This window comes from Rhinolophus ferrumequinum, chromosome 7, assembly GCF_004115265.2.
Source record: "Rhinolophus ferrumequinum isolate MPI-CBG mRhiFer1 chromosome 7, mRhiFer1_v1.p, whole genome shotgun sequence".
NCBI classification, from domain to species: Eukaryota; Metazoa; Chordata; class Mammalia; order Chiroptera; family Rhinolophidae; genus Rhinolophus; species Rhinolophus ferrumequinum.
This window is the reverse complement of record NC_046290.1, coordinates 94,269,134-94,283,009: the sequence shown is the minus strand read 5'-3', so window position 1 is coordinate 94,283,009 and position 13,876 is coordinate 94,269,134. Positions and strand designations below refer to the sequence as shown.

Below are 13,876 nucleotides of genomic sequence, written 5' to 3'. Positions count from 1 at the left end.
ATGATCTGATGGACAGCTCATGATTGCTTGGCTACGTCACTGACCCATAGAAAGGTCAGGACATGCTGTTGGTTTATAATTTGATGACTTTAAGGCAATTTCACCAGTCACTGGAGTTGGGACCTCACGGCTCTAAAGCTACAAATTGCAATCATGCAAAAGTGTATTAAATAAGAGCAAGAAATTACGTCCACGTTTGTCTATGGATGAGACCAGACATATGCCAGTCACGCATCAAAGGTTGGAGATGGATGAGCCTGCCCGGCCTTCAGCAGAATGGGACTGAGAGCCTCCAAAACAAACTGCAGCAGAACTGAATTAGATAGCACCGGAAACGGCAACTCCCACTTGGGGCGCTGCGGACACACGAATTGAGGCTGCCTTCCAGGAAGCCAAAAAAAAAAAAAAAAAAAAAAAAAGGAAAAAGAAAGAAAAAGGAGGGATAGTGGGGAGCAGGGCCTAGGCCGCCGCCCACACGCCGCGCCCCCGTCTCTTCGCCGTCCCGGCTGCAGCCCTTGGCCTTTGGCCGCTCCCTAGTGGCCCAGCCCTCGGACCCCGCGGTCAGGCGGTCGCTGCCCGCTAACGGGGACCTCAGGTGCGTACCCCGCCCCCGCCGCCATTAAAAGCGGGTGCTTTTCTTGGAACTTTCTCCTCCCACGGGCCTGGCGAAGGGGAGGCTTGGGGACGCCTCCCACCAAGGCGCACGAAGGGAGGCGCCCCTGTCCTCGCCGGCTCAGCGGCCCCCAGAATCCGATTGCCCGGGGGCAGGGCCCAAGGAGTGGGGGTGGGGAAGGCAAGCCCGGCCGAGTGGGCAACGGTCGCACGCAGGGAACGCGCATCCTTCTCCTTTCTGATTGGCTGGGCGGGGCGATGGGAGGATGCTGCAGACTCGGGGCTCTCTGCGGTCCGGTGCGGGTGAGGTCACGCTCCGCCTGAAGTGCGCGGGGCTCTCCTGCTGTGTGCGGAGTGTCTGATTGGTTAGGTGAGGCCGCCGCAGTTGCCTGGGAACTGCCGGGCTCCTCGGCGGAGGCGCCCTAACAATAGCCCCTCACCTGCTTTACCCAGTAGCCCTCGGCTTGGGTTTTGTCAGTGGTGCAGCCTCCTGTGGCCTGTTGGCAGGAAACCAATTCCGATGCCCTGAGAAGAGCTTCTGGCCTAGGACTGCATTCCAAACTGTTATGGTTTAGAGCAGGAGTGGCCAAACTTTTTTCAACGGTTTTCACCAAGGGCTATGCAGTAAAATACACAAACGCCAGGCCACTCACTCGAGGTGAAGTACATATTGCCTCACCTGGTTTATTTAAGTAAACTAAATATAGTTTTGGAATTTGCAGCGGGCCAATTAACAATGGATTGCAGGCTGCAGTTGGCCCACGGGCTGCAGTTTGGACACCCCTGGTTTAGAGATAAAGGGGGGGGGGAAAGACTCCAATGCCTGTATTTTACAGCCTTCAAATCCAAGCTTTGCTGTTTAATAACAGCTATATTGAGATACAACGTAAAAGTTACCCTTTAAAAGTGCATAATTCAGTGGTTTTGAATTTATTCATAGGAGTTTTGCAAACATCACCACTATCAAATTCCAGAACATTTTTCATCATCTACAAAGAAACCCCATGTGCGTTAGGCAGTCATTCCCCATGTCCCACCTTAACCCTTGGCAGTCACTAATGTACCTTGTCTCAGTGGCTCTACCAATTCTGGACATTTCCTGGAGTCTTTTGGGTCTGGCTTCTTTCGTTCTTTTTTATGGCTGACTAATCATTGTATGGGTAAACCACATTTTCATTATCTGTAGGTTTACAGGGACTTGTTTCCCCTTTTTGGCTATTGTAAAGAATGCTGCAATGAGCGTTCGTGAACATGTTTTTTTTGTGTTTTTTTTGTGTTTTTTTTTAATTTATTTTTAATTTATTGGGGTGACAATTGTTAGTATAATTACATAGATTTCAGGCGTGCAATTCTGTATCACATCATCCATAAATCACACTGTGTGTTCACCACCCAGAGTCAGCTCCCCTTCCATCACCATACATTTGCTCCCCCTCACCCTCATCCCCCCCCCAACCCCCTTACGCTCTGGTAACCACCAAATTACGTTCCCCAGATTAATTTTCAAACCCCGTGGCCATCCTGTGGTCACCGACTGCCCTCCAATCCCCTCACCCTCCCCCCCACCCCCCACGTGAACATGTTTTTGTGTGCATGTATGTTTTCAACTCTTGGGTATAAACCAAGGAGTGGAATTGTTGGGCCAAGCTTTGTGTTTCAAGGGGGAAATTTTTCAGCTCGGTTTGGTGTAATGTGAAGTAAGCAGATGTCCAGATAAAAGATGTGACATTGCCCAGAGCTGCAGCGAAAGAATTGAGCGGCCTTTCCCCTCTTTTCCACCTCGAGAGGGAGGTGTGACTGGCCATCTTGCCTTTCGTGGACAGGGCTTTGCACCCTCTGCAGCAAGTGATAATCTGCAGTGGCATTTGGAGTGGAACACTGTTCTTCCTGACTGCTTGTTCTTTAGGCCCTGAGGTTTGCTGCCCAGAGCTCTGGGTCTTTGCCCACACCTTCAGCCTGGACCGTCTCTTTCCTTATTCTCAGGCTGCAGAGCTTGCTCACGTGCCTTCAGGCTCTCATCACCCCAGTTGTTGACTCTGCTTTCCCACACACCCAGGACCATTTCAAGGGTGTCTGGCTTTCATTTTGCCTTTATGACCTGCTATTCTGCCATGTTTGTTTTAAGTATGTCTCACTTGAGAGCACAGGAGGTGGATTTTATTCACCTCTGTTTCCGCCCTACCAGCAGTGCTTGTTTTCACATAGCAGGTGTGCTTTACATTTTTGTTGTTGTTTTCATTTTTATTCGTTTATTTGACTAAACTAAAGTTCTTGACTATTTGTGAATCATTTAAATTTTTTTGAAAAGGCATGTTATTTGTAGCCCACTTCCATAACTCATTGATCATTCCAGAATAGAATACTTTGTTTTCTTGAACTTTGTTGCTATTTTTTTTAATTCCAGTTTTATTGAGACATAATTGACATTTAACATTGTGTTTGTTTTAGGTGCACACCATAGCAATTTGATATATGTATATATTGTGAAATGATCGTCATCATAAGTTTGTTTAGTCAATATCCATCACCTCACATAGTTACGGTTTTTTTCCTTATGATGAGAACTTCTAAGATCTACTCTCTTGGCAACTTTCAAATATACAATATGATATTGTTAACTGTAGTCACCATGCTGTACATTACACCCTCAGGACCGATTTATTTTAAACTGGAAGTTTGTACCTTTTGACTACCTCAATACATTTCTGTTGAATGCTGAAATGTATTGAGGTAGTCAAACTCAAACTATTCTTGAGTTTCTAGTTTCTGTTTACTGTAGGCCTGGGCTGAGTTGTGCAGAAGGTGGCACCTCAGGAACTTCTTTTTTTTTTTTTTTTTTTTTTTAATTTTCTATTTTAAGTGTGTTTTTCCAGGAGCCATCAGCTCCAAGTAAAGTAGTTGTTTCAATCTAGTTGTGGAGGGCGCAGCTCACAGTGGTCCATGTGGGGATCGAACCAGCAACCTTGTTGTTAAAAGCACCGCGCTCTGACCAACTGAGCTAACCGGCCGCCCCTCAGGAACTTCTTAATTAAAATCAAGGTCTCAGAGAACTGAAAAATTAACCTATAGAAAGGAAAACCTAGAAACACTTTAAAAAATAAACCAGGCCTCTATTTCAAGATTTCAGAGATTTGATAAATGGAGTGGATGACATTCCAAATGATAAAAATTGTAAGTGATGGACATGAATTCTAGACCAGGGATGGGCAAACTTTTTCTGTAAAGGGCCAGATAATAAGTATTTTCAGCTTTGGGGACATGTGGTCTGTCACATGCATGCAACCCTGCCTTTGCAGGAAAGCAGCCGTAGACAAAATGAAAACAAATGAGAGTGACTGTGTTCCAATAAAACTTTATTTGCAAAAATAGGTAGCAATCTGGATTTGACCGCAGACCGCAGATTGTTGATCCCTGTTCTAGATGTTTGCTTTTCATTAGTAAAATATTATGTTGAAAAGGTGAGAAAGTTCTCAAGGATTGCTGGGAAAACTAAATGAGATTTGAGAGTCTTTTTAGTATACATGTCCAGTTTTAAGAGAGCAAAAAATTATTATATAAAATCTGTGATCTAAATGAATGTTGCTGCTGAAAAGAAGTTAATTACCAGGTAGCCTTTGGGAGATTTTACTCTGTAGTACAAGCTTTCATTGTCAAGGATTTTTAGCTTTATAAGAATGTAATGACTTTTTTCTCAGGGAAATGTTTTCAGGGTGGGAAACCCCATCTTAGCTTATAGTTATGTTTTATTATTTTGAATGCATGGTGTGTTCTAAATCATAAATTGTAAAAGATGAGGTTCCTGCTTCCATTTGTCGTTAAGGGTGAAGCAAAGCAATAATTATGAAACATTAATTTTTTAAATTATTGCTGGTAGCTCAGTTGATACCAACTGATATCCTTTTGAGTTCCACCTAGTTTCATTCAACCTATTATTTTATTCTCTGTTGAAAATCAGAGTTTTGATATCACAGTCCGCTTAGGGAATTACTGTGGTAATTAACAGAAACAAAGTCTTTACTATTGGTACTAGTAATAGATGTCAATCAAGCAATTTACTTTTGTGTTTTAGAGAAAGACTCGAAATTTTCTCTAAGGAAAGAATTGTGTAATATAATAGATACAATGGAGTCACACCACACAGATGTTCTGCTTATGAGAGTTTAAACATGGTTGAGCTGCAAAAATGAAATGAGAAAAATAGCTATTTAAATATTTCAGGCCCTTTCTGCCATTCCACTATAGGAGCATCTGATTTAGGACTGCACATGAGATGGGAGCTTGGAATGTGCGAGTCCCTTAAATGATCTCAGTTTTCTGGAGCCTGTCAGCATGAGCATCTCACAACATCACATGTGAATCTAGTGTTTAAACATGCACATTTTTTGTACATCAGGCCCCTAAACTTCATTGGATGAATAATGTTAGAAACAACAATCTATGTCAACACTGAGAGAAAAGTGGCTTGTAGGACTTAGTGAGAGGTCACAATTAGAAGTGTGGTCACAATACATCCAGTATTCATGCCATCAACACGAGAGCCATCAAACTGTGGTGTCGAGTGTTCCAGTAATTGCGTGGTAGCTAGACAAGTATGTGATAATGTCACTGGAGGCTTATGCAGCGGTGACCAGGTTCTTGTCTCCGCATGAGAGAATTCAAGAGCGAGACAGATGGGAGAAAACACAGGGAGTTTATTGAAATGAAAGTACACACTTGAGAGGGAATCGTGGGAGAACTCAGAGATTGAGTCGCACTGAGGAAGTCTTGACCAGGGGTCAAGATTTACCTGGGTCAGGATTTGGTAACATCCCGTTGACATGGCTTCCTCCCAGTAGGTGGGATCCTCAGTTTCACACTTTTTCTTTCTTATTTGGCTCTTCTGGGACTGTCATGGTGTCAGATGCATGATGGGAGTCGTAGTAACCACAATGTTAATGAGATTATAATGACATTAAAATTGGCTAAAGGTCAGGTCCCGGTCAAGGGGAATCAGCCTAGCTGGATGAAACTGGTTCTTGTTCTTCTCCAGCTGCTGGTGCCATATACAGTCACTTGTTACTTGTGTAATCAGTGAGGTGCATTGCCTGGAGGGGGTTGTCAATTTCCTACGCTACCTGTCCTGCCTCAGTAAGATTTAGAGAGACTGGAAAGTATTCAAGTTATGGCTGGAAGACATTAACTATAAAGACATATCGATTGATGGCAAAATTCTAAGAGAAAAGGGTACCCCACCACCACCGCCTGCCGATAGACAACTCAGAACCAGCAAGGGTGGCTGACATACGAGGTCCAACAATTAAATTCACGAACTCATCCTAGAAAAAGTGCTACATACCTCATTGCTGAATATCACTACAGTCACCTTCGAAATACTCCCCTTGGGAAGCTATGCACCAACGCCAGCGCCTAGTCCACCCTTCAAAGCAATTTTGGAACTCTTTTTCTGGAATGGCCATCAGAGCTGTCATATTATTACCCTTGATGTCCTGAATGTCATCAAAATATCTTTCTTTCAATATTTCCTTTATATTTGGGTCAAGAAAGAACTCTTTGGGGGCCAGATTAGGTGAGTAGGGAGGGTGTTCCAATACAGTTATGTGTTTACTGGCTAAAAACACCCTCACAGACAGTGCCGTGTGAGCTGGTGCATTGTTGTGATGCAAGAACCATGAATTGTTGGCGAAAAGTTCAGGTCAGCAACTTTATCACGCAGCCTTTTCAGCACTTCCAAATAGTAAACTTGGTTAACTGTTTGTCCAGTTGGTACAAATTCATAATGAATAATCCCTCTGATATCAAAAAAGGTTAGCAACATCGTTGCAACTAGTTTGCGAACTCAATTTGTGAACTCATATTTCAGAACTACTTATCTGAAAAAATGTGCAATGTTGGCAAAGTTGCATCTGCTGATAAAGAGCTAGAAAAGCTTCTCCCTAAATGTTCTGGCGTGGAATTAACCACTAAATGTTCTGGTGTGGAATTAGGTTAGCTTTTTCTTATATAGGAAAGGACAGGTAAATTTTCTTACAACAGGAGATATGACATCCCTCTGAAGTCATTTGATTGAGATATGCAGGTTATATGACTAGTTTCTTTCTGCACATACTGTCATCCATAATGCATACAGAAAAACCCATGGGGGGACCTTAATGTTCATTTTATTTTAATTGTATCATAATGAGGCTGGAGTTCACGCTGGGGGCAGGCTTCAGTGATCTGCACAAGCGTCAAAAACTTGGTTTTACTGGTTGGGTCTTATCTCCTTTATCTAAGGATGTTTGACAGGAAGACTTATCTCCAGGGGCTGAGTCTGGGCAGTCCCTGGGGAGGAGGATACAGGCCTGGGCGGTCCCCCATGGGCCCACCGTCATTAACACTTTTTCTGCCTCATCACTAAACAATTAAAGAAATTGTAGAAGAAAAATGTTCTGAGACAGACATTTACTGCTCCTTCAGATAATTTTGACCGTGCTTGAGTTTGCCTTTGGGCGTACCTACTTCCACTGTAAATAGGACTCTGCTGTATGAGACTTTGTTCTTTGTTTCTTTTCTTTTTGTAACAGTGTTTGAAATAGTTTACTCTGAAAGATGATGGTCAAGAATATCAGTGTCTTAGTCCTAACTTTAAATAGCAATAACATATTAAAGAGCTTTGGTTGCAGGTTTATCATAGAGACCAGTGCTAATTTACTCACATTAATCCTTTTTTAAAACAAATGCTTGCCTTATTTTAGATAAAAATTGAACATGTGTTCAATATATTTAAAATCTATTTTAAAATCTTTGTGCGATTTCTATAACATCCATGGAAAAATAATTTTAATATTTCAACCAAGTAATGCATTTCCTTTCTGAAAATACAGAGGAGAAACTGGAGTGAAAACTCTAGGATTGGTGATGGACATATTTTGCATAAAATAAAAATCATTTCAAGAACTGGATCTTCGAATCCAAGAAGCAAATAGAACACCTAAATACCTCAACCCAAACAGGCCTTCTCCAAGGCACATTGTATTGAAGCTGTCAAAAATTAATGACAAAGAAAGAATCCTCAAGGCAGCCAGGGAAAAGAAGACGGTAACCTACAAAGGAAAGCCCATTAGATTATCATCAGATTTTTCAGCAGAAACTCTCACAAGCCAGGAGGGAGTAGAATCAAATATTCAAACTATTGAAAGAGAGAAATTATGAGCCAAGAATAAATATATCCAGCAAAGATATCCTTTAGATATGAAGGAGGAATAAAGACCTTTTCGGGCATACAGAAGCTGAGGGAATTTTCTAACACACGACCTGCACTACATGAAATACTAAAGGAGACTATTCGACCAGCATAAAGAGGGATAATTTGTGACAACCAAAACTTAAAAACGGGGAGAGTAAAGGCCTGAACCAGAATATGGGGATGCAGAAAGTAAGCATGCTGAAGAAAATATAATACTCTAAATATCAAACTTTCTTTTACATAAACTTAACAGTAACCACTCAAAAAATCTAGAACTGAAATATGTCACATAATAAAAGAAGAAACAGAGAGAATAATGATAGAATACCACCACACAGAAATAATAGACAACAAAAAGGCAAAGAAACAATGAAGACACAGTCTTACCAGAAAACCAAAGATAGAATGATAGGAAATCCTCACATATCAATAATCATCCTAAATGTAAATGGACTGAACTCACCAATAAAAAGGCACAGAGTAGCAGATTGGATGAAAAAACAAACAAACAAACAAACAAAAAAACCCCAACCATATGCTGCCTCCAAGAGACACATCTCAGCTACAATATTGAGCTACAATACTAAAAGTAATACAATACAATACAATACGATACAATACAATACAATACAAATACGGAAGATCATTAAGTAACCTGAATATACAATCAATGTATAATCAATAACTTTCCAATACACCAGCAATGACCAATTAGAAAGAGAATCAACACAACAGCAGCAACAAAAACCATAAAATATCCAGAAATAAGCGATTAAAAAATATACAAGATCTTAACAGTAAACTGCCACAAGACAAAATAGATCTGAGTAAGTCTTAAGTACAGGAAGACTAATATTTTCAAGATGTCAGTTGTTTTTAAATTAACATGAAAAGTCTATAAAATCCCAACAAAACCTCAAAAAAACTTTTCTTCAGACTTGGTAAGCATATTCTACAATTCACACAATTGAGTAAAAGGACAACAATAGCCAAGACAACTTTTTAAAGGTGGAAATATTTGACATTCACTCAAAGTGAAAGGGTGGAAATTGACAAACATTTGGATACCTAATTCCGAACAAATGTTATCCAGAGAAAATCAGATGTAGCCATACTGATATCCGATGAAACAGACTTCAGGATAAAAATGGTAACGAGAGAAAAAGATGGATATTTCATAATGATAAAGGGGATTATACAACAAGAAGACATAACAGTCATCAATATTTATGCCCCCAACCAGGGAGCACCAAAATATACCAAGCAACTACTAACAGAACTAAAGGGAGAAATTGACCAAAACACAATTATAATAGGGGACCTAAATACATCATTGACAGCTATGGATAGATCATCCAAACAGAAAATAAATAAAGAAATAACAGCTCTAAATGACACATTAGATGAAATGGACATAACTGACAGTTATAGAGAACTTCATATAGAACATCAGACTATACATTTTTTTCTAGTGTACATGGAACATTCTCAAGGATAGATCATATATTGGGACATAAAACTAGCCTCAGCAAATTTAAGAAGAATTGAAATCATACCAAGCATATCCTCTGATCACAAGGCTTTGAAATTGGATAGCAACTGCAAAAAGAAAGCAGGAAAAACCACAAATATGTGGAGATTAAACAACATACTTTTAAAGAATGACCGGGTCAAAGAAGAAATAAGAGGAGAGATCAAAAGAGACATAGAAACAAATGAGAATGAAAATACATCCTACCAAAATTTTTGGGAGGCAGGCAAAAGCAGTTTTAAGAGGGAAATTTATATCATTACAGACCTATCTCAAGAAACTAGAAAAACCCCAGATAAATAACCTCACGTTACACTTTAAAGAACTAGAAAAAGAAGAACATATGAAACCCAAGGTCAGCAGAAGAAAGGAGATAATAAAAATCAGAGCAGAACTAAATGAAATAGAGAACAAAAAGACAAATAGAAAAAATTAATGTGACAGCTGGTTCTTTGAAAAGATTAATAAAATTGACAAACGCTTGGTTAGACTCACTAAGATAAAAAGAGAGAAGACACTAATTAACAAAATCAGAAATGAAAAAGGGGAAGTTATCACGGACACCACAGAAATACAAAGGATCATCCAAGAATACTATGAAGGACTATATGCCACCTAATTCAATAACCTAGAAGAAATGGACAAGTTCTTAGAAACATATAGAAACATATAGCCTTCCTAGGCTGAGTCGCAAAGAACTGGAAAATCTAAATAGACCAATCACCAATAAGGAAATTGAATCAGTTATCTGAAACCTTCCCAAAAGCAAAAGTCTGGGACCGGATGGCTTCACTAGTGAGTTCTACCAAACCTTCAAAGAGGATCTAATACCTGTCCTACTCAAACTCTTCCAAAAAATTAAAGAAGAGACAGTACTCCCTAACTCATTTTATGAGGCCAACATTACCCTGATACCAAAGGAAATGGCAAGGATAACACAAACAAAGAAAACTACAGACCAATATCTCTGATGAATACAGATACAAAAATCCTAAACAAAATTCTAGCAAATCAAATGCAACAATGCATTAAAAAGATTGTTCATCACGACCAAGTGGGGTTCATCCCAGGGGCACAAGGTTGGTTCAACATACGCAAATCCATCAATGTGATACATCACATAAACAAAATAAAGGACAAAAATCATATGATTATATCAATTGATGCAGAAAAAGCGTTTGACAAAAAACAACATCCATTTATGATTAAAACACTTAATAAAATAGGTATAGAAGGAAAATACCTTAACATAATAAAGGCCATATATGACAAGCCCTCAGCTAATCTCATAATTTACGGTGAAAAACTGAAGCCCTTTGCTCTACATTCAGGAACACCACAGAGCTGTCCCCTATCACCTCTGCTTTTCAACATAGTGTTGGAAGTCCTCGCCTGAGCAATCAGGTCAGAGAAAGAAATAAAAGGCATCCAAGTTGGTAATGAAGAAGTTAAATTGTCACTCTTTGCAGATGACATGATGCTATATATAGAAAATCCTAAAGACTCCACCAAAAAGCTATTAGAAACAATCAATGAATACAGTAAAGTTGCCGGCTACAAAATCAACGTACAAAAGTCCATTGCATTCCTATATACTAACAATGAAATCTCGGAAAAAGAAATTAAAAAAACTACTCCTTTTGCAATTGCAGCAAAAAGAATAAAATACCTAGCAATGAACTAAACCAAGGATATGAAAAACCTATATGCTGAAAACTAAGACATTTTTAAAACAAATTGAAGAAGATACAAAGAAATGGAAAGACATTCTGTGCTCATGGATTGGAAGAATCAACATAGTTAAAATGGCCATGTTATCCAAAGCAATATACAGATTTAATGCAATCCCCATCAAAATCCCAAAGGCATTTTTTAAAGAAATAGAACAAAAAATCATCAGATTTGTATGGAACCACAAAAGACCTTGAATAGCTAAAGCAATCCTAAGAAAAAAGAACAATGCTGGAGGTATCACACTCACTGACTTCAGCTTGTACTACAGGGCAACAATAATCAAAACAGCATGGTATTGGCAGAAAAACAGACACAGATCAATGGAATAGAATTGAGAACCCAGAAATAAACCCACATAAATATGGGCAGATAATTTTTGACAAAGAAGCCAAAAATATACAATGGAGAAAAGACAGCCTCTTCAATAAATGGTGCTGGCAGAATTGGAAAGCCACATGCAAAAGAATGAAACTGGACTGCTATCTGTCACCATGTACCAAAATTAATTCAAAATGGATCAAAGACTTAAGCATAAGACCTGAAACAATAAACTGCGTAGAAGAAAACATAGGTACTAAACTTATGGACCTTGGGTTCAAAGATCATTTTATGAATTTGACTCCAAAGGGACCAGAAGTAAAAGCTGAAATAAATGAGTGGGACTATATGAAACTTAAAAGCTTCTGCACAGCAAAAGAAACCATCGACAAAATAAAGAGGCAACCAACTGAATGGGAGAAGATTTTTGCAAACAGCGCCTCCAATAAGGGGCTAATATCCAAAATATACAAGGAACTCATGCAACTCAACAACAAAAAAACAAACAACCCAATTGAAAAATGGGCAGAGGACCTGAAGAGACATTTCTCCAAAGAGGACATACAGATGGCAAGTAGACATATGTAAAAATGCTCAACATCACTAGTTATCAGAGAAATGCAAATAAAAACCACAATGAGGTATCACCTCACCCCAGTCAGAATGGCTATCATCAACAAGACAAATAATAACAAGTGTTGGAGAGGCTGTGGAGAAAAAGGAACCCTCATACACTGTTGGTGGGAATGCTGATTGGTGCAGCTGCTATGGAAGGCAGTGTGGAGATTCCTCAAAAAATTACGAATAGAATTACCATAGGACCCAGCAATCCCTCTCCTGGGTATCTACCCAAAAATTTCTGAAAACATTTATCCATAAAGACACGTGTGCTCCAATGTTCATTGCAGCTTTATTTACGGTGGCCAAGACATGGAAACAGCCAAAATGTCCTTCGATAGATGAATGGATTAAGAAGTTGTGGTATATATACAATGGAATACTATTCGGCGGTAAGAAAAGATGATATAGGAACATTTGTGACAACATGGATGGATCTTGAGAGTATAATGCTAAGTGAAATAAGTCAGACAGAAAAAGTAGAGAACCATATGATTTCACTGATATGTGGTATGTAAACCAAAACCAACAAAAGAGCAAGACAAACAAATGAAGGAACAAAAAGTCATAGACACAGACAATAGTTTAGTGGTTACAAGAGGGTAAGGGGGGAGAGGGGTGGGAGTTGAGGGTAAGGGGGATCAAATATATGGTGATGGAAGGAGAACTAACTCTGGGTGGTGAACACACAATGTGATATATAGATAATGTATTACAGAAATCTATGTAACTTTGCTAACAATTGTTACTCCAATAAACTTTAATTAAAAAAAAAATCATTTCAAATTGTGCCTTTCATGTGAAATTATTTGACCTGAATTCTTTTTTTTTTCTTTTAAGATTTTATTGGGGAAGGGGAACAGGACTTCATTGGGGAACAGTGTGTACTTCCAGGACTTTTTTCCAAGTCAAGTTGTTGTCTTTTCAACCTTAGTTGTCCTTTCAGTCTTAACTGTGGAGGGTGCAGTTCAGCTTCAGGTCCAATTGCCGTTGCTAGTTGCAGGGGGTGCAGCTCACCATCCCTTGAGGTGGTCGAACTAGCAACCTTGTGGTTGAGAGGACGTGCTCCAACCAACTGAGCCATCCGGGAGCTCAGCGGCAGCTCAGCTCAAGGTGCCGTGTTCAATCTTAGTTGCAGGGGGCGCGGCCCACAGTCCCTTGCGGGACTCGAGGAATTGAACCGGCAACCTTGTGGTTGAGAGCCCACTGGCCCATGTGGGAATCAAACCGGCAGCCTTCGGAGTTAGGAGCATGGAGCTCCAACCGCCTGAGCCACAGGGCTGGCCCGACTATACAATTTTTAAAAACAGAAATGTAGAAATCATTAGGAATATGCAATTTAAAACTACAAAGTGATAATACTGCCCACCTGTTAGAATGGCTAAAGTTTGGGTTTTGGGTTTTTGTTTTTACAGTTTTTTGGTTTTTTTAAAGCTGACAATACCATGTGTTAAAAAAGATGTGAAGCAACTGGAATTCTCATGTATTAGTAGTAGGAACACAAAATGGTGCAGCCACTTTGGAAAACAGTTTGGTACTTTCTTATAAAGCTAAAAACAAAACTTAAGATATGATCCAGCAATCCCACTTTTAGGTATTTACAAAGAGGAATGAAAATTTTGGTTGACACAAAAGCCTACTGTGAATGGTCATAGTGGCTTTATTCATAACCATCAAAAAAAACTGCAGACAACCCAAAAGTCCTTTAACTTGCAAAAAGATAAATCAACTGTGTTACATCCCTGCAATGGAATATTCAGTAATAAAAAAAGTAAACTACTGATACACCAAACAACACAGCTTGGGATTCCATTTATATGACATTCTGGAATAGGCAA

At 39.6% G+C, this 13,876-nt stretch overlaps 1 protein-coding gene across 1 annotated transcript in view; it reads left to right on the top strand.

Moving 5' to 3' along the window:
* Positions 1-426: 426 nt before the first annotated feature.
* Positions 427-13,876, top strand: part of LOC117025163 (general transcription factor II-I repeat domain-containing protein 2) — a 66,001-nt gene continuing 52,551 nt past the window's right edge. The window contains exon 1 of the mRNA XM_033110951.1: positions 427-595. The gene's annotated coding sequence lies outside the window, so the exon portion shown is untranslated. The remainder of the gene's footprint in view (positions 596-13,876) is intronic.